The sequence below is a fragment of the Sciurus carolinensis genome, chromosome 12, assembly GCF_902686445.1.
Source record: "Sciurus carolinensis chromosome 12, mSciCar1.2, whole genome shotgun sequence".
NCBI lineage: Eukaryota > Metazoa > Chordata > Mammalia > Rodentia > Sciuridae > Sciurus > Sciurus carolinensis.
Window position 1 is genome coordinate 41,036,736 of NC_062224.1, and position 19,186 is coordinate 41,055,921.

The 19,186-nt window shown below is 38.5% G+C and overlaps 1 pseudogene; it reads right to left on the reverse strand.

Annotated features, from left to right (window-relative positions):
- Nucleotides 1–6,547: 6,547 nt before the first annotated feature.
- LOC124961495 (DNA-directed RNA polymerases I, II, and III subunit RPABC4-like) lies at nt 6,548–6,724 on the reverse strand (annotated as a pseudogene).
- Between the last annotated feature and the right edge of the window lie 12,462 nt (nt 6,725–19,186).

Below are 19,186 nucleotides of genomic sequence, written 5' to 3' on the forward strand. Positions count from 1 at the left end.
CCAATCACAAATCTAGGAAACTGAGAGAATATCAAGTAGAATAAGTGCCAAAAAAACTACACATGGGCATATCATATTCAAACTTCATAAAACCAAAGATTAAAAAAAAATTCAGAAGGGAAAAAGTCTTACCTCCAGAGGAATAAAGAATTATAGCTGACTTCTCCCACAAAAACAAAGTTAGTAGAGAATGGAGCAAAATATTTAAAGTGTTAAAACTGGGGGAAAAAATATCAATATAAATATTTTCTATATAAAATTTCCCATTAAAAGTGAAGGATAAGTAAACACTTCCTCAGATAAATAAAAATTGATGGAATTTGTTGCCAGTAGACATGTCTTACAAAAAAGGTTCACATGGTTATCCCTACACATTCCCTAGCCCTCTGAAGATCACTTATTGTTTTATTATAAATTTTATTTTACTATAAACAATAAATCTTTAATATAAATAGAATATAGAAACTAGAAGAAAAGAAAAAAAAATAATAACAAAAGTTAGAGCAGAAAATCAATGAAATTGAGAAGAGGAAATCAAAAGGGAAGTGAAGAAAACCAAAATCTGGTTATTGGGGAAAAAATTAATAAAATCAATAAGCCTCCATCCAGACTATAAAAAAAAAAGAAGAGAGAATCCAAATTACTAATACCATGAATGAAGAAAGGAACACCACCACAAAGCCTATGGGCATTACAGAAATTAAAAACAAAAGGAATACTATGAATAGCTCTATGTCCACAAATTTGGTAACCTAGATAAAATGGGTCAGTTCCTCAAAAGACTTGATCTGCCAAAAGTCACATAAAAAAAAAAAAGAAAGAGATGAATATATATATATATAATGTGTGTGTGTGTGTGTGTGTGTGTGTGTGTGTATAAAATAAAGCTATTAAAAATACTCTTTCAAAACAAAAAGCACTAGACCCATGTGAATTCACTGGAGAATCCATCTAAACACTGAGGGAAGGACTTATACCAATCTTCCACATTCTCTTCCAAGAAGTGGGGGAAATAAGCCCTAACTTATTCTATGAGGTCAGCATTACCCTAACAAAAATCAAAGATATTAGAAAATTGTGAACAATACTGCTCATGAACATACATAAAAAAATCCTCAACCAGTATTACTAAACCAAATACAATAAGGTATAAAAATAATTTCACATCATGAATAAGTGGTATTTATCCCAGGGGATGCAAGATTGATTCATACTTGAAAGTTCATTAATGCAATCCATCACAACAATGGGTAAGTCACATGATAATATCAGTGCAGGAAAAACATTTGACAAAATCTAACATTCATTCAAGATAAAAAAAAATCCAACATACTAGAAATAAAGGGAAACCTCCTCTTTGTATAAAAGAATATCTACCCCCTCCCCACAAAAAAAAAAAGTATAACTAACACCAATACATAACAATGAGAAACTAAAAGCATTCCTGCTAAGATCAGGGGTGAGGCATGAATGTTCCCTCTTACTATTCTTTTTAGTATCTGACTAGAAGTCCTAGAAATGCAATAAGTCAAGGAAAGTAAATAAAAATTATACACATTGTGAGGGGAGAAATAAAACTGTCTTTGCAGATGACATAATCACCTGTGTAGAAAATCTGAAAAAAATAAACTTTGAAACTAATAAGTGATTATAGCCAGATTACTAGGTATAAGGTTAAAACACAAAAGTCAATCTCTTTCTATCTATCAGCAATTGAACCAGTGGCATTTGAAATTAAAAATGTAATACCGTTGTCATTAGCACACTAAACAATGAAATACTTAAGTATAAATCTAACAAAATATGTATAAGATATAAATGAGGGGAACTACAAAACTCTGATGAAAGATATCAAAGAATAAATAAGGAAATGAAGAGTTCCATGTTCACAGATAAGAAGACTCAATAATGTTAAGATATTAGTTCTTCCCAACTTGAGTTATAGATTCAACACAATCCCATCTGAAACACAGGAAGTTATTTTATGGATTTGAAACCTGATTCTAATTTTAAATAGTGTTATAGTTTGTATATGAAGCATCCCCCAAAAGCTCCTGTGTTAATGCAGGAATATTCAGAAGTAAAATTATTGGACTATGAAAGATGTAAGTTATCCTAGTTTGAAGGATAACTGGGTGATAACTGTAGGCAGGAGGGGCATGGCTGGAGGAGGAGGGTGACTAGGGCTGTGCCCGGGAAGAGTTCTTCTTCCCTGCGGCTCCTTACTACCCAGCTGCCATGCCTTTCCACCATGATGTGCTGCCTCACCTCGGACCCACAGCAATGGACTCAGTCAACCATGGACTAAACCTCTAAACCTCTGAAATCATGAGCCGAAATAAATTTTTCCTACTCTAAGTTGTTCTTGTTGAGTATTTTGGTCACAGTGACAAAAGGCTGACTGACACATATGGAGAAGCAAAAGGCACAGAATATCCAACCCAATATTGATGGAGAAGAACAAAGTTGGAGGGCTAACATTATTTAATAAAACCATAATAATCAAGACAGTTTGGTATAGGTAATAGAATAGACAAGTAGATCAATGAAACAGAATAGGGGCTCAGAACTAGATCCACATAACTATATCCAACTGGTCTTTGACAAACAAGCAAATGTGCATGAAGCAAAAACAGTCATTTCAATAAATGGTGCTAGGACAGGTGTACATCCACACACAATAAAAATAAGACCTTATACCATTCACAAAAATTGACTCCAAATGGATCAAAGACATAAATGTAAAACACAAAACTATAAAACTCCTAGAAGATAACATAGAAGAAAAATCTATGTGATTCTGGAAATAGGAGAGAACTTTTAGATACAATATCAAAGGGCACGATCCATGAAAGAAATAATCCATAAACTGGGTATCATTAAAATTATAAACTTTTCTGAAAAAGACACTACTAAAAAGATGCAAAGACAACTTATAGACTTGGAAAAATGTTTACAAAAGATACATCTGATAAAGGACTGTTTTTTAAAATACACAAAGAACTATTAAAACACAACAAGAAAAGAAGCAAACCGATTTTAAAAAGTCAAAAGACCTGAGCAGTCATATCATATAACCAAAGAAGATTTACAGATGGCAAGTAAGCCTATGAACAGATATTCAGCATTATACGCTATTAGGGAATTAAAACCATCATGTGATACCACTACACACTTACCAGACTGGCCAAAACCCCAAATCACTGAAAAACACAGATCCTGAAAATGTTGTGAGAGTAATAGTACTCTAATTTATTGCTGGTGAGAATACAAAACGCACAATCACTTTGGAAGACAATTTGATAGTTTCTTACAAAATTAAAGAAACCCTTACCATAAATTTCAGCAATTATTCTTCTTTTTATTTATCCAAATGAATTGAAAACATGTCTACACAAAAAGTAGCACACAGATGTTTCTAACAGCTTCTTTTCCATAATTGCCAGATTTTAGAGCAACCAAGGTATCCTTGGTTGAAGGCAAAACTATCAACATAGTAAAAATATCAATGGGTGACAAATGTTAAGGGGAAAAGAACACTAATTAGGTAAAAAGGATTTTTATGGCAATGCTACTCCATATAATACAATGTCAGATGCCTGTCACTTAATACTTGCCAAAACCTATAGAATATGCAACACCAAGAGTAAACCCCAATGTAAATTATTGATATTGAGTGATAATGATATGTCAATGAAGGTTCATGGATTGGAACGAATATACCTCTCTGGTGCCTGATGTCAATAGTGGAGGAGGAGATTGTACATGCGTAGGGACATAGATAAAAGGGAACCCTCTCTATTTTCTGCCAATTTTGCTGTGAATCTAAAACTGCTCTAAAAAATGAAGTTTATTTATTTAAAATTTTGAATAATTCTTTGATACCATCAAAGATATAGTGTTCAGGTTTTCCTTATTATCTCATAATTGTATACATTTTTTGAAATCATGATTTAAATAAGGATCATACATGACAAATGGTTGGTACATCTTTTCAGTCATTTTTAGGTCTGTAGGCTTTTCCTTCCTCTCTATTTATTTATTTTTGCAATGATTTATTGAAAAAGCTGGATCTTGTGTCATGTAAAATGTCTCAAATTCTGGAGTTGCTGATTGCATCCTGAAGCTTTTATTTACTGGATTCTTCTGTCCCCTGTATTTCCTATAAACTAGTAATGAGACCTAGATATCTGAGCAAGTTCAAGATCCATTTTTTGGCAAAAATAGTTTGTAGGTGGTGTATATACTTCCACTAAGAAGTATGTGACATTTGTTTCTCATATTTTGCCATTAGCAATCATTGACGATTATAGTCTTTATCCATTACTTTATTTTGGGTTGCAAATCATATTCTTTTTTTAAGACACATTTATGCAGCATCATGATCAGACTAACATTTAGCAATTAATAGCATGTGTGCAAAAAATAAATATAAAAAGTCTATATTGGCTGGGGAGATAACTCAGTTGGTAGAGTGCTTGCCTTGCAAGAACAAGGCCCTGGGTTCAATCCCCAGCACCGCAAAAAAAAAAAGTCTATATTAAAACCTTTGTTGGAATGCTTTACACTTTCCACAGAACAGAAACTAAAATAACCTGTTATACAATTAGTCACAAATACAGTCCTTGAGTATTTTTGCCCATACACATGAGTATTGTCTAAACCATGTCTTCTTTGTAGCAGCTAGGCTCTGCCACCACTGTGCTTGGCTGGGCCAAGTTATAGTTTCCCTGTCACTTCTCTGACTCACCTGTCCTGCTGAGCTTTGTTTCTTGGCAGTAGAAAAACCTTCTGCCTCTGTCATAGCTACTGCTGCTGCTGCTGGAACCTCCAGAGCTACCTTGGTTTTGTGTTTTGGCAAACTATTGGCCTCTAGCACCATAAAGTCCAGTTTCCACCTTAATGGGTCCAAAATTTGATGACTGACTATTGTAATTGTCAAAATCATTGTAGCTTCTACCACCTCCAAAACTGTTTCCATAATTACCAAATCCATTGTAGCCATCCCTGCTGCCACCATACCCACCACCACCACAGCTGCCACCAAAGCCACCACAACCACTCAAGTTTTCTCCACAACTGAAATTGTCATTTCCACCAAAACCACCTCCACAACTACCACAAAAGTTTCCAGAACCACTTCAACCTCTTTGGCTAGACAAAGCACTAGCCATTGCTTACTTTAACAGGATTTTTATTACTTCACATTGTGGCCAATTCACAGTATGGTATTTCTGAATGACCATCTTATCCAGAGTCATGGTCACCAAAAGTTACAAAAGTATAGCTCCTTTTCTTTCCACTCACAGTCAGTCATGATTTCAATAACTTCAATTTTCCCAAACTGTTCTTAACATTCTCATATGTGACATTGTTCAGTGTCTTCTATAATGCCACCAACAAAGAACTTTTTCACAGTTAAGTGGGCCCCTGGTCTTTGAGAATCTTCTCTTGGGACAGCTCTCTTTGGTTCTACAACTCTTCCATCCACCTTTTATGGTCTTGCATTCATGGCTGCATCCACTTCCTCCACAGTGACATAAGTGACAAACCCAAAGCCCCTGGAGCACTTGGTGTCTGGGTCTCTCATCACCACACAGTCCATGAGTGTTCCCCATTATTCAAAATGGTTTCGAGGACTATCATCAGTCTCAGTTCAGCCCTTTAATGAATAGCTTTTGCACATGTTCAGGCTCTTTAGGGGACTCTGATTTAGACGTGATGGCAGTAGGAAGAGAGACTTTAACAACACTTTCTTGGTGGCATCCACGGGCAAAAATGCAACCACATATTTTCCCACTATCTCACTGTTGATGAAGTTTAAGTCACACAGGTTTCATTTTGAAGTGGGAACAAGACAAGTTCACATTCTGCCCCAGAGTTTTTACACAGGTTGTTTTCCCAATTCCAGTAATGCTACTTCTAATCTTTCAGTCTTTGACTCAAAGTAACTACTCCACTTCGACAAATTTTCTATACAGAACTTATTTCAGAAGGGTGGGCATGCATATGTCCCTGTATATGTGAAGAAGCAACTTGTTTTCACAAGTTCTCAGGCATCCCTTTATGTATCTATTCATTTCTGATTTTATCTATTATTTTTTAATTCTTTGTATCTTTATACTGAGAGCAAGTAGACCAGTTTAACCTGTACCAAATAATGCTAGAGAGTTTACCAATAGTTCACAATAGAGAAATGACATTTACAAGGAACTTATTTAATTAGAATTTATAGGACTCTAGAAGTCTGCATTTCTAACAAGTCTTTAATTAAAAGTGTGATTTGGAAGCAATTTTAACCTTCATTTTGTGTCTGATCACATAATACAATAAAATTAAATCAAGTCATTTAATTAAACAAAAAATCTTTATACAAATCACTGATACCTAAATACAATTTGGTTTGGAAAATGAAACAAAATGAAATCATATGTACACAGTTATATTCATAAGGTAAGTGTGCTGAATGAAAAGCTATACAATAAAGAGAAACATTAAAGGGTCAAATCCAAGTACAAAGGAAGACACTCCTCTGAATTCCTATGTTTCATTGAGTATCAAAAGCAACCAATCTTTTGGTTCTTTTCTTGTACATTATTCTCTATCCACATTCTCTGCATCTGATTGGATCCCTAGATTTTATTTAATTTTTTGTGTGACATTCTCTGCAGACATATATCATTGGCTGCTGCTTTGGGGGTTGAACGTCCTTCTGGGTGTCCATTCCTAGTCCCTATACAGCACGGAGACTTTTCCCCACATTTCCAAACAGAACCCCAGTCATCGAGGCATCGCAGCCAATTTCCAGGGTCCTGCAAATCATCTTCTAATTCTACGATTTCTCTCGTATATGTCGTTTTCTCTCTACATAGAGAAATTTCCCCTTATCAAGTACTTCTTATTTTGTGCCTCTGGAAAACCAAATGTTCTTGGTTCTTTTTCTTTGTTTTTTAGCTTTCATAATAATTAGTTGTTCACCAGCATCCATAAAAGATCCTATTAATATTACTGTGATCCCTTGATTTATACTTACTCGATAGATTTGAATTCATTGCAATTACTGTTCTTATCAATACTGAGATTGTCCTAGTTTTTACTCATGGTAGCCTCCTCTAGTTGCCTCACTTGTCTTTTTGATGTCATTTTAGAAATCTTATTTACTTGCTTTATATTTCTTGACCCAGACCTGGAATCAGCCATTTATCTAAGAAATGCTAGTTCCCTGATGTGAGAAATGGTATTAGGAACCACGATCTGTCCACTAGGGGCACTCATTGATAATCAGTTGATCATTGTTCCTAGACCTAAGACACAACCAGGGCTTACACTTTCTCAAAGAAAATAGAATCCTTTCTTTCTCAATGAAAATGAACTCATCGGTCGTGAGCTCCTCCCAAGGTTGGTATTATGGGGGTCTTTACTTAACCTCTACGATTTTAGGGGCCTAGAACTAGTTTTCAAGTGTTCAACTTGAACTTAATTCCCTCCTCCTCCCCCAAGTGGGAAGCACCTGTCCCCACACTATGCCGCTAGGAGTTGTGTGTTGGGGGATGGGGAGTGATAAAGACACGCTGCTTCCTGCCTTCTCCAAGGCTTTTATTTTTATTATACTAAAACCAGGCAATGTAGTCTCTTTCTCACCTGGCTAATTTAGCTGTTGTGAAGTTAGTTTGGTGTGTGAACAGCTGCCTAAACTGGTATATCTGTGAGATGACTGCTGGAGGCTCTTAGCTGCCATGCTCCACTTCTGCGCACCTTTTCTCTTACACGGTTCCTAATGAAATTATCAGAAGTATGTAATAGCTATATCTGATAACGTCTTCATCAACTTTAGACTAGCAACACCAACGTTAGTACTAACAATATGAGTGCTAAAAACAAACAAGTGTTTTTTCTAATTGGGTTTATTTTTGTTTTTGTTACTGTTGTTTTCCTTTAGGGCTATACTTTTCCCCAAGGCATGTGTAGACCAATGACTCTGTTTAAAGCCATTTGAAATCATTTCTCTTTGTGTAGTTATGCTACCAATTTGAAATGAAGCCAGGCTCACTTGTTCTTTTACTTTTTTTTTTTTTCATTTTCTTTTAGGAATTGCTTGCTAAATTTAATTTTGTTTCATAGCTTGATCAAGTACCTGACTTCAAAATTGCAGCTACAAAACCAAGTATATTCAGGGAAGTCCAGTTTCTCTCTCTATCCTGTTCCTTCTGCCCTTCTTTCCCTCGTCAGTAAATTTTTGTTGGTTCTTGATTTATTATATAACTATATATCATGTTATATTATGCAATGTAGTATATTAAAATATTCTTACATATAATATTATATACTAGTATATGTGGTATATATAATTGTATACATATATATTTTAGAATATGTAGTATTCTTTTTCTTCTGTTTTGGATTTTAAGGTTCCATACTATGCACAGTTGTGGGGTTTTTTTAACCTTATTGTGCTTACTATATCCTAAAGAATCATTCAAAACAGTATATAAACTAACTCTTCTTTCTTTTCATAGCTATATACTAGTTTATTATGTGGATGCATCATAATTTTCAACTAATCCCACCTGTGTCCGTGGAGTTTGAGTTGTTTCTGCAACTACTGCAAATAATGCTCAAATGTTTACACTTATGAATATATGCATTTTCTTCCTTCCTTCCTGTTTTCCTTTTTTGTCATTTTTGTTGTTTCACTGCTTACAGGATACAAACCGTCCTCTAGAGATGTACTTGTTACCAATATTCAGTTCTGGGTGAATTGGCTGGTCAGATCACCTGACTGGGAATATGCATTCTACTACTTGTTGAATAATCAATGAGTCACTTATTCCTCTGACTAGATGTATTTAGACAGAATTGCTGCACCTGACAGAAAAGTACACAAAAGGAAATGTGAGGGGTACATTATAAGCCTACTTCGTAATTTTGTCTTGTCAGGGGATTGAGACCAAAATGTTTACGTGGGACAATTAGATACTGTTAAGATAAAATATAACTGACTTGAAGTTACTTTACCCTAAAATCAACAGAAATCAAGCATCCGTTCCTTTCAAATATCCTTTAGTATACTGGGAGCTGCCTTATTACAATCACATAGGTAGACCCATATTACAGCCAAGAACTGTGGTATCATTTCCCCTCGCAATAGCTAAGAAAACTTAAGCAGCCTTCACAGATTACATATTCCTCTTTACTAAATAATTATGGGGTCACCACAGTTGCACAAGCATAGCAAAGTAGAATGTAGATGTGCTGTTTCGCACTTTAAGAACCTTCCCCCAAATTCCTGAGTAGAGCCAGCAGGACAAAAGAATTTTAAAAACAATCCACTTATTTTTATGAATGAATGGCAGAGGAGAGAAACAGGATTTTCCAAGTGACTTGCAAGTGGTAATTATAGTTCATTATTTTTTTTTTCATTCCAAATTTCAACATTCAGGCTTAAAAGCAAAGAGAAAATCAGATAAAAGTGTAAATAGAGTAAGAAAGCTCAATGACCCTTCCTTTTTCTGCTTAAGTTGGGAGGGACTTTGGAAATTTAGCAAGACTGAGTTGTCCCAGGAAAAATCTCAGGGTAACAGATTGATAAAGAGAAAGAGAAGCAGTGTACAAGTGCAAGGTGGTGTAGAAATGAGAAAGCAGAGAAAAGCTTATAAGGAAGAGGGCAGAGCAACCTTTACTTCTGAGGCCAAGTCAACTAGGAAGCCAGATTCCTGACCAATGTCCACCAAATGCAGAGGGTTAGATGGTTTATGGTTTCTAGTTTCTGGTTTCTGGTTTCTGGTTCGTGTGTGTGTGTGTGTGTGTGTGTGTGTGTGTGTGGTATTCTGTTAGACGGGCACTCCTGATTACCTTCCGTGACTCTCCAGAGCATGAGGTTAGTCCCTAGTTTCCACTAATTTATGGACATTCTAATCTACCTCTTTTTCCAGCATGGCTGGGTTTAAATTCTATGGAATATTTCTGCTATGTCGTTGCCATGGCAACCTCATATTATAAACCTGGACGCTCAGGGAAAGGGTTGGTTACAACTCGAAGGAGGAGCATATTTAACTGCACAGGTCCACCCTTCCAGACAGAGCAGACTGGAATGGGGGTGGGGGTGCAAAGAGTGAGTAACAACTAGGGAGAGAGGGAACAAGCACTCAGAGTCTCCTCCTCCAGAAATTTCCTCTCTACATAAAATCCACCTCTGAGTGCTGCCAAGCCTCTTCCCTAACCATCCCACAAAAATCTAAGTGCCTCAGCACATGCTCCAATGCCTTCCACACCTTCACTATGACCATCTCTTTAGTGCCTCCAAAACCTTCTGCTTCAGTCAGTTTGTCTCCCAAACTTTGTTAGCCTCTTACTACAGCCAGATTTGGGTCTTCACAGGCCCACGCTACTTTCTCAACTTCTCTCTGCCCTTCACTTTCTAAACACAGACAGTAATCCTCCCTGTTCAGGAAGTCTAACTCACCTGGTCACAGCACACCATTCTCTACACAGCAGGAACGATGGTTGCCCCTACTACACAACAGTTTGTACACTTCTCACACCTCTTTTGCCTTCCCAGGAAGGATCCAGAACTATAGAGCAAATCTGAGCTAAGATGTGAGTGTACCCTGTGAGTCTACACTGAGAGGGAATGTCCCTGCCTTCTGGGCTGTATCTTGAGCAATATATTCAAGGGAACACATTAATCACATTTGGCTTAACCACTGCTTCAGAATGCTCATTTCAGTGCCTCTCTCCATTGGTACAGATCACCAGCAGGCTTTCTGAGCCCTCAGGCTGCTGTGCCCTTCCCCATACTCTGCATGACTGGCTCCTTATCATTCAGGATGAAGTTCAAGTGTCATCTCCCACAGAAGGCTTCTCTCACATTCCAACCCAAAGAAGCCTCCCAGCCACTCTAGTGAGCATCACCCTACTTTGTTTTCATCATAAAACCAGTAATCTCTTGCACTAGTGCATTGTTTTTTTATTATCTCTGTGTCTTCACTGGACTGTAAGATCCACAAGAGGAAGGAAGTTTGTCCTGCTGTAACTTGACTCTGGAGTCATGCCTGGTAAATATTGCATAATCAATAAGTATTTGTGGGTAAATCAGTGAACTCACATTCTAAGAAAGCAGTTGTCATTTGTCTTTAATTACTCAAGCCCTTCATTTATACAAAAAGGAACTAACTGATATCATGGATAGTTTTCTATAGCTCTTTTGTCACTACTATAATGATCAAGACCAAGGCAGCAGTATTCTTAGAGTTCTTGACCCAGGTTTCTTCCCTCCACCCTTCTAAATGACCCCGTTGCATAGGAATACCTAATTAATGAACTTGTCAGATACAAAATGCAGTCAACTTTGAAAATTTTAATAGCCTTATAATTTTTATTGGTGGGTAGGGAGATCTTTATAAGGGGTCACTAAACATTTTTTTTTTTTAATTCAATTCCCCCAGGAATTCTATGAAGTAGGAATCACATGAGAGAAAATGGAACAGGGACTCAGAGTGTTTAAATGCTCAGGTTGCACAAATAATAAATGACCAGATCCACACTCAAACCTGGACCTTTTGATTTCATACCAACCTATGTATGCCCCCATATCTTCTAACACCAGTTTCCAAAAGGTAGTGTCACAGCCTGAAGCAACCCCAGACCAGGAAACAGAAAATTTCTCCTCATTCAAAATTTGGCTTACTACTTGCTTGTCTTACAACTCCTCCATCTATAAAGTCAGAAGAGTGAAACGCATACACCCTCCTCGCCAAGTCCCATGGTGGCTGTAATGAGATGACAAGGCATCAGATCAACACATAACACTCCGCAGAAAGAAGGTCATTCCCATTGGTTCATGGCTTGACCACAAGCTACTCTCTCATATTCACTTCATCTGCTCTTCAGTCTGCTAAAGTAAAGGAGGAGTTGCAGGTGAGGAACTCAATGAAGTCATGTTTGCCTGGGCCAGCCAAGGGAGGTGGTGACATGGAGAGACCTCTTTTGGAATAATGAAAAGATAAATAACAACTACTGCCCAGGGGCTATAGTTTGGATATGAAATGTCCTCCTCATGGGTGTTAAAGTCTTCTCAACCTATGGTGCTATTGGGCAGTAGTTGAACCCTTAAGAGGTGGGCCTAGTGGAAGGAAGTTAACTCATTAAAAGTATGTTCTTGAAGGACCCTACTCCTCCCTCTTACCTTCTCTATGCTTTCCTGCTACCATAAAATGAACAGGCCTCCTCTGCCACATACTTCCACCATGATATATTGTGCCACCCCAGACCTAAAGCAATGAGACCAAGTAACCATGGACTGAAACCTCTGAAAACATGAACCAAAATAAACCTTTTCTCTTTTTAAGTTGATTAGTTCAGGTGTTCTGTCATAGCAATGAAAAGCTGACTATTATACCAGGCAACATTGCCATTTTGAGGCAAATATCAGTTTTTGTTCCCTTAGCAAGTCCTAGAGATACACTTCACAGTGAAAACAGCAGTTAAAGATGGTGTACTCCAGCCAGCACATTTCAGTAGGTTTAACACAACAAACCCAAAGGAAACAAACCAGCCCCACAGGGAACACAGCTCATAGCTCTCCATCCATGTGACTGACAGTTAATATGGCAAACTGCTGGAGGATATTCAGTGATTCCAGCCCGTCTCTAGCTGAGGATTCAGATCTGACAGGTCAAATGAAACAAAATCATCCTTTTCACCTCCCTGATCAAGTTTTCCAGAGAAACTGGTGAGAGAACAAAAACAAATCCCTAGAATAATCTTTCATAGAATCCTTCTCAAGACTGTAACTAAACTAAAACAAAAGTCAATTTTATAAAAACTAAAAGTTTTTCTCATTTTGTTTGAATTAGAAGATTCATGTTATGATCTAGATAAGAGACTCATGTGCATTTTTTCTTTGACTTAAGACACTAATAAAACAAGATTCTCATGAAGATACTTGGACAAATTTAAAATTTATGTTATGATTTTTGAGAGATTTCACCTGAAGAAAGTTAAGTCTATCAGAACTCCGTTGAGTGCCCCCAGAGAATGTTTTCCATTACTAATAGAACCTTTTATTACTATTATTATTTACACGAGAACTTTTTTGATTTCCTGCATGTGATGCTTTGGAATGAAAAACTGGTGAATGCATTAATTAAAAACAAAGATAAGATACCTTTTTTCTTCTTCTTCTTCTCTCTCTCCAGAAAACCCTAATCAAACTCCCTGCAAACCAACCTCAATGTGAGTTTGCAGCCTGCCAAGCAAGGAATAGTGTTCAGATTTCTGTTACTTGATCTGACACAGCTTGATTCACTGATTAGAGCCAATATTAATTGAAGAGTAAGATGAAGCCAAGCAGTTGAGACAGGCAGAGTGGGATAGTCTCAAAATCTAAAGAGAAAAGATGACTCCACCTACCTCCTGATTCCTCTGCTTTTCTACCCTCCCCCACCTCTTATCAAATCTTAGGATCAGACTTCAGAAAGAAGGAAGAACATAAAGGCAGGGGGTGGAGTCAGGACTTCTCCCTTAGCCCTGGAAAGAGCCTGGGTTCCACTTTCCACTACTTAAAGCAATAGGTCCCAGGTGCCTGGGGAACAGTATCATCTGGAGGCAATTTACAGGATCATATGGTTCTATCTTCTTCCTCAGAAAACCACCTGTCATAAATGACAGTATCAGTGTACTACAGATAAATGTGTGCTTTCAGCCACGTTATCCCATTTGAACCACATAAATCCTCTTGAGGCCCACAAGAGACCTTTGCAGTTCCAAGAAAATGGTAAGGTTGCCCAAGATTGCCTCATAGGAGAAGGAGAAGATACAATACCAGAATTTGGGTTTCTCATCTTTAAATCAGTGCTTTCTTACCTCTCTAACTTTCTCAAATGATTATCACAAAGTTAAGGAAAATGAAGAAATATTAAATTCAATCCATCTCTATTGTCCAAGAACTTCCTGTTCAGTTTAGGAATACAGGATGTTATACAGCTGTGAGTTATAAGGTGTGATATCTTAGCACAAACACTCTGATGTTAGGGAAGAAGCAATGAATTTACATATTCATTCTAGGAATGGTCAGCTCCTAAGAGCTTTCTAGAATGTCTGGGGTGGCAGAACTTTATCATAAAGGGCCATATGCTGAAATAGCAAATATAAGATCTTCTGTTATTATTACTATCACCAAAAGCACATTTGGCTTAACAGTGTGGTGGTTCCTCAAAAAATTAAAAATTAAATTACTATATGATCCAGCAACCTCACTTCTGGCCATGTACCCCAAATAATTTAAAGCTGGGTCTTGAAGGGATATTTGAACACCCATGTTTGTAACATTGTTATTCAAGGTAACCAAGGGGCAGAAACCTAGTGTCTGTCCAAGTCTGAATGGATAAACAAGATGGGTGTATAGAGACAATAGAATATTTTTCAACCTGAGAAAGGTAGAAAATTCTGATATATGCCACAATGTGAATAAACCTTGAGGACATGGCACTAAGTGAAATAGGTCATAAAATAACAAGTAGTATGTGATTTCACCTAATGAGGTTCTTATACTAGTCATAAAGACAGGAAGTAGAAGGATGGTTTCAGAGGCTCAGAGCAGGAGATAATGGGGAGGAAGTGTTTAATCCATACAAAGTTTCCATTTTATGAGATGAAGAGTCCTGGACATGGATGGTGGTGATCGTTGTACAATATATGAGTGTATATATCAGTGAACTGCACACTAAAAATGGTTAAAATGGTAAATTTTGTATCATATGAACTTGACCACAATTTTATAAACAATAGAAAAACTAACATTTTGCAAATGAGTATACTGCATGTCAAAAATGGATCTTCATTGCTGAAACTAGTGAACTTTAAGTAGCATGATGAATATCATTTGTCTTTCATGGTTGAAATTAAAGCACAAAGATTCACTAAAATTGTTTAGAAATACTCCTCAGTCTTGCATGAATTGGGCATAGAAGAGCATTTGGCCAGGCCCGGGTACCCAAAGGATAACATTTGAAGTCCACTCTGCAGTCAGGACAGAGTGTAGCCAGGCTGCCTGATGCTGATAAAGCCCAGAATCCTACTGAAGGTGCTGCTTTAGACCCTCCATGGTGGGAACACTGAAGAGACCAGGAGCTGGGATTTCACTGAGTTGCAGATCTGGTTGTGTAGCTATTTTGTGCCTGCTTATGATGAACATTTGTCTAATCAATGCCTGGGTTAAAATGTCTGTTTATAAGGGGTATAACAGGGTATGAGGGATTGGCCAGCCCTCACTATCTGAAACATCTTTTCAAAACTTCAGCTAAAACCTGTGCAGTGAGGCTGGTGATGTTTCTGTTGCAAACCCCCTCACTTGTGAACACCTCTTCCCAAACTCAATATCTAATTTTCTATACCATTTTGCAGATTTTTTTTTCTCTAAAATGACCCCCAAATTAAATATGTTTGCAGGTCCAACAGTCCATGGCTAGATCCTGAACTTGGGAATGACTAAGTAAGCTTAGTCAGTTCTCACACTTGTTATCTGGAAGTAATAATCTGATTGTTCTCCAGGGTACCCCCTACCTTTCTTCTTTCTACTACAAGAACCACTTTTCCTTCTCAGACCCAGGAGAGGATCAGGGAAAAATGCATCCTAAGTTTCAGGCAAGATTTTTCTGCATGCCATTTGCTGAACTAGATGTCCCTTCCAGGACTAGATAAGATGTGACTGGGGAAGAGAGGAGGAGCCACACAGAGGGCAAACTTGGAATCCCCATGGGATAGAGAAGACAAAAGCCTTCTGGTACAAAGAAGTTAGGGAGCATGTTAGGAAGGACCCAAAGGCGATGCCTGTCTACAGGTATGGAAGCCCCACCAAACAGGGGTGAGGAGCTTGTGATGCAATGGAGGCGTATAGGGAGAACCCCAACAATGGTGAATAGGAATCTAACCATGGAGAGTTAGACATGGTGGTGCCACTTTTATACCTAGGTTGAAATGATAAAGAGTCCTACAAAGCAGCATCCCCAGGCCTAGCAAAGAAATCAGAAAATAGCAGAAATGGAGTCTTTGAAATCAGATGTGAGTTCAAGTCCCTATCCTGTTGCTTAGGAGCTATGCTATTTGTAGCAAGTCAGTAAACACTCTAGAGCTTCAGTTCCCTCTTCTATAAGCAGGAAAATTTCTTATTTTATAGGATTGTTTTGTGTCTGAAATGAAGGAATACATGTGAAGAGCCTGCACTTAGTAGCTGCTTCCTGAGTACCAGTAATTACCATTCAGATGGTCTCACGCACTCTGCTCCTAGAAGCTGCATCAGCAGAGACTGTCAGGGTAGGGCCATGATGGCAGGAAAGACCGTTTTGCTCTCCAAACGGCATTATTAGGCATTATTTCATTGTATCACAAACCCAGAAATTTTTATGAGGCCAGAAAAACTACATTAAGTATTTTTAGGTGAAAACAGAACCTCTGTTCTCCTATTATTAAATTGCCAGGTTTTTCCACCAGCCAGTGCCTCCATTCCAGCTTTTGCATGCCAGGACCTGCAAAAGCATACTGGCCATCCCCACTTGCAACCCTGTTTCTGGATGAGTGTAGATTTTATTGTAGAAATTCCTCATTCACTACCCTTTTCCTGTCCCTTATGTGTGTTTGGCCAGCTGAAATTCCACAAATAGCTGCCAGGAACCAGGTTATGACCACCCAAGACCAAGAAGCAACAAGCCAAAGACAGAAAACAAAGGGTTTCCTCCAACCTCCCCAACAGTCCTAGGAAAGTGGAGAGAAGTCCCAGCAAGACACCCACTCTCTAGCCCCAAGACCAGATTACTGCCTTCTACCTACATGGTTTCCCACAAGGAGAAAAGCAGAGCATGCATTGTAGAGTTACTGGTCTGGGTTCAAATCCCAGCTGCTTCTTTTAAAGCTGTGTGATCTCCATCAAACTACTTACCCTCTCTGAGCCTTATTTACTTTATTGGATAAAATGAAGAAAATGATAACATGCTGTTGGGTTCCAATGAGAATTAAATATTCAGTAATATGCCTGATGGATATCAGGTACCTACAGAGCATAATATCTGTGATGGTTTTTATTATCAAAAATATTCCATACTCATCCACAAAGCGTGCTTGACTTCTCAGTTCTCACAGCAAACCAATCATCAGAACCCAGAAGTGTGAGGTCCTGCCAGAACAACCAGGAGTTTCTGAACCACAAGCATGGCATGGGACAAGACAACTGGCCTAAGGACATCAGAACACAGGCAGGATGATGAGAGCAAGGAATGCTGCCTTTTGTCTGGGATTGGTTACAGTCATGCTGCTCATCAGATCCTACTGGAACAGCATGAAGAAAAATAACAAATATTTCCATTTTAGCCTGACAAGAGATAGTCGCACAACTAGCAAAACTGACTTTATAACATGACACATAGAGAAATCACTATTCTCTATTTTTATCCTTTGTAAAAATGCACCATGTGCTATATCCCTACTCCAGACGGCGCCACCAAGGTGCTGATCTCTGACAGACGCTGTCAGGGCTGCCTTCCCCTAGAGCACCACGATGTTCTCCTTTTTCTTCTTGGGTGCCCCAAACTCCATTCCAGACTCAAGGAAAAAGCCCAACAGCCCATATTCGACCAGAGGTAGCAGCGAGAATGGGAATTCACCTTGCTCACTTTTTGCATCCTCCCGATTTCAAGGTGACCTTCTTTTCTCTCTGGCTACTCCTCTGAAATAATTTGAAAACAGATTCCCTTTCCTTTTGCCTTTACCAGGGTCAGACCTTTCCCAGCATCTGTGCAGAGCATTCATATTGAGGAGGAAGGGGATGTGTCTGGCTTTTCCTCTCTTGCCTTTGTGGTTTCTTTCTGTTTGGGCCGCAGAGGGCTTTGCAGGAGAGGAGAGATGGAATCGTGTTCTTTTTTTTTTTTAACTTCACCCACTGAATATTCATCAGGTGATGGATTCTACCTCAACAATCAGCCAAGGGAATAAAAATAGTATGCAGCCAGCTCTCTGCCACAGATAGAGCTCCAAACCACTGTAAGGTAGACTTTTTCCTACCGGGTGAGGTTAACACAAGCAGCTGTGATTTCCCCAGACATAGCCCCGTGTTCAGAGCAGATGCCTGTCACACCAGCCCCCAGTAAGTGGCAAGAGTGATCTCACTTCCTTTCCCTAAAGGTAACCATCCTCATTACTCTCATTACTGAGCTGAATGAACCTTGGGTGCATAATAGAATTTTCTTTAAAATATTCATCATCTGACAGCTGATATTTCAGCCATATTTCACTTGAAGACTACATTGGGAGAAGGAGACTGAGCAGCGGTGCTCAATTAACTCCATATCTTGCTCACCTCCTGAAAGGACTTTTCAAGTCCAAGTCATTAAAAATTTATGGCACTGTGTAACATGTTACTCTCCCGTGAGGTCCTCGCGCAGGACAGAGGTGACCACTGAGGCACAAACTGGCCTGCTGACACATACCAGCAGCTTCAGAAATCAGAGTTTGTCCTGCCAGGAGAAATGGAAACCTTCCCCACCTGTCTCCACCCTCCTGCTTTCCCCAGTTCATCGTTTTGTGCAGAAAGAATCAACACCTCTTCCTAAGACCCAAGTGGGTCTTGGAAGTGAGTAGACTCTCTGTTTTGTGGTTCCAGATTAAAAGGAAGGCTTGGGTACATAGACACACCTTTGAAATATGGTCAGTGGGAAAAGCTGGAGACAGACCCTTGAATTCACATCCCAGTTTTGCCATTTACTTCTCTGAGCCTCAGTTTCCTCAACTGTAATACAATGTTATAGGGTAAGGATTAGAATGGCAGAGAGAAGGTGTATTGAACAGCATCTGCCACATCACTGATGCTAAATACATGACCTGTGGTATCCCCACTGGGGAACAGTACTCAGTCCCATCTGAGACCACATAGCTGAGACCACCACGGACTGCCAATTTGTCTCCTCTGCTGCAAGGGAAGCTCCTGAGGCCAAGGCCTGTGCCTTACCACCTTTGCCCTCAGTGCTCAACCTGTGTCTGGCCGGTGAAAGGTATTCAAGAGAACTTTTATGAGGTAATTATAATCACAGGTAATTTTAATTATTCTAATTATTCATTAATTCATATAATCATTGTTTTGTTATAATTATTCATGATTAACCCTCCATCATTATACATTTTGGAAGATATAAAAATGATG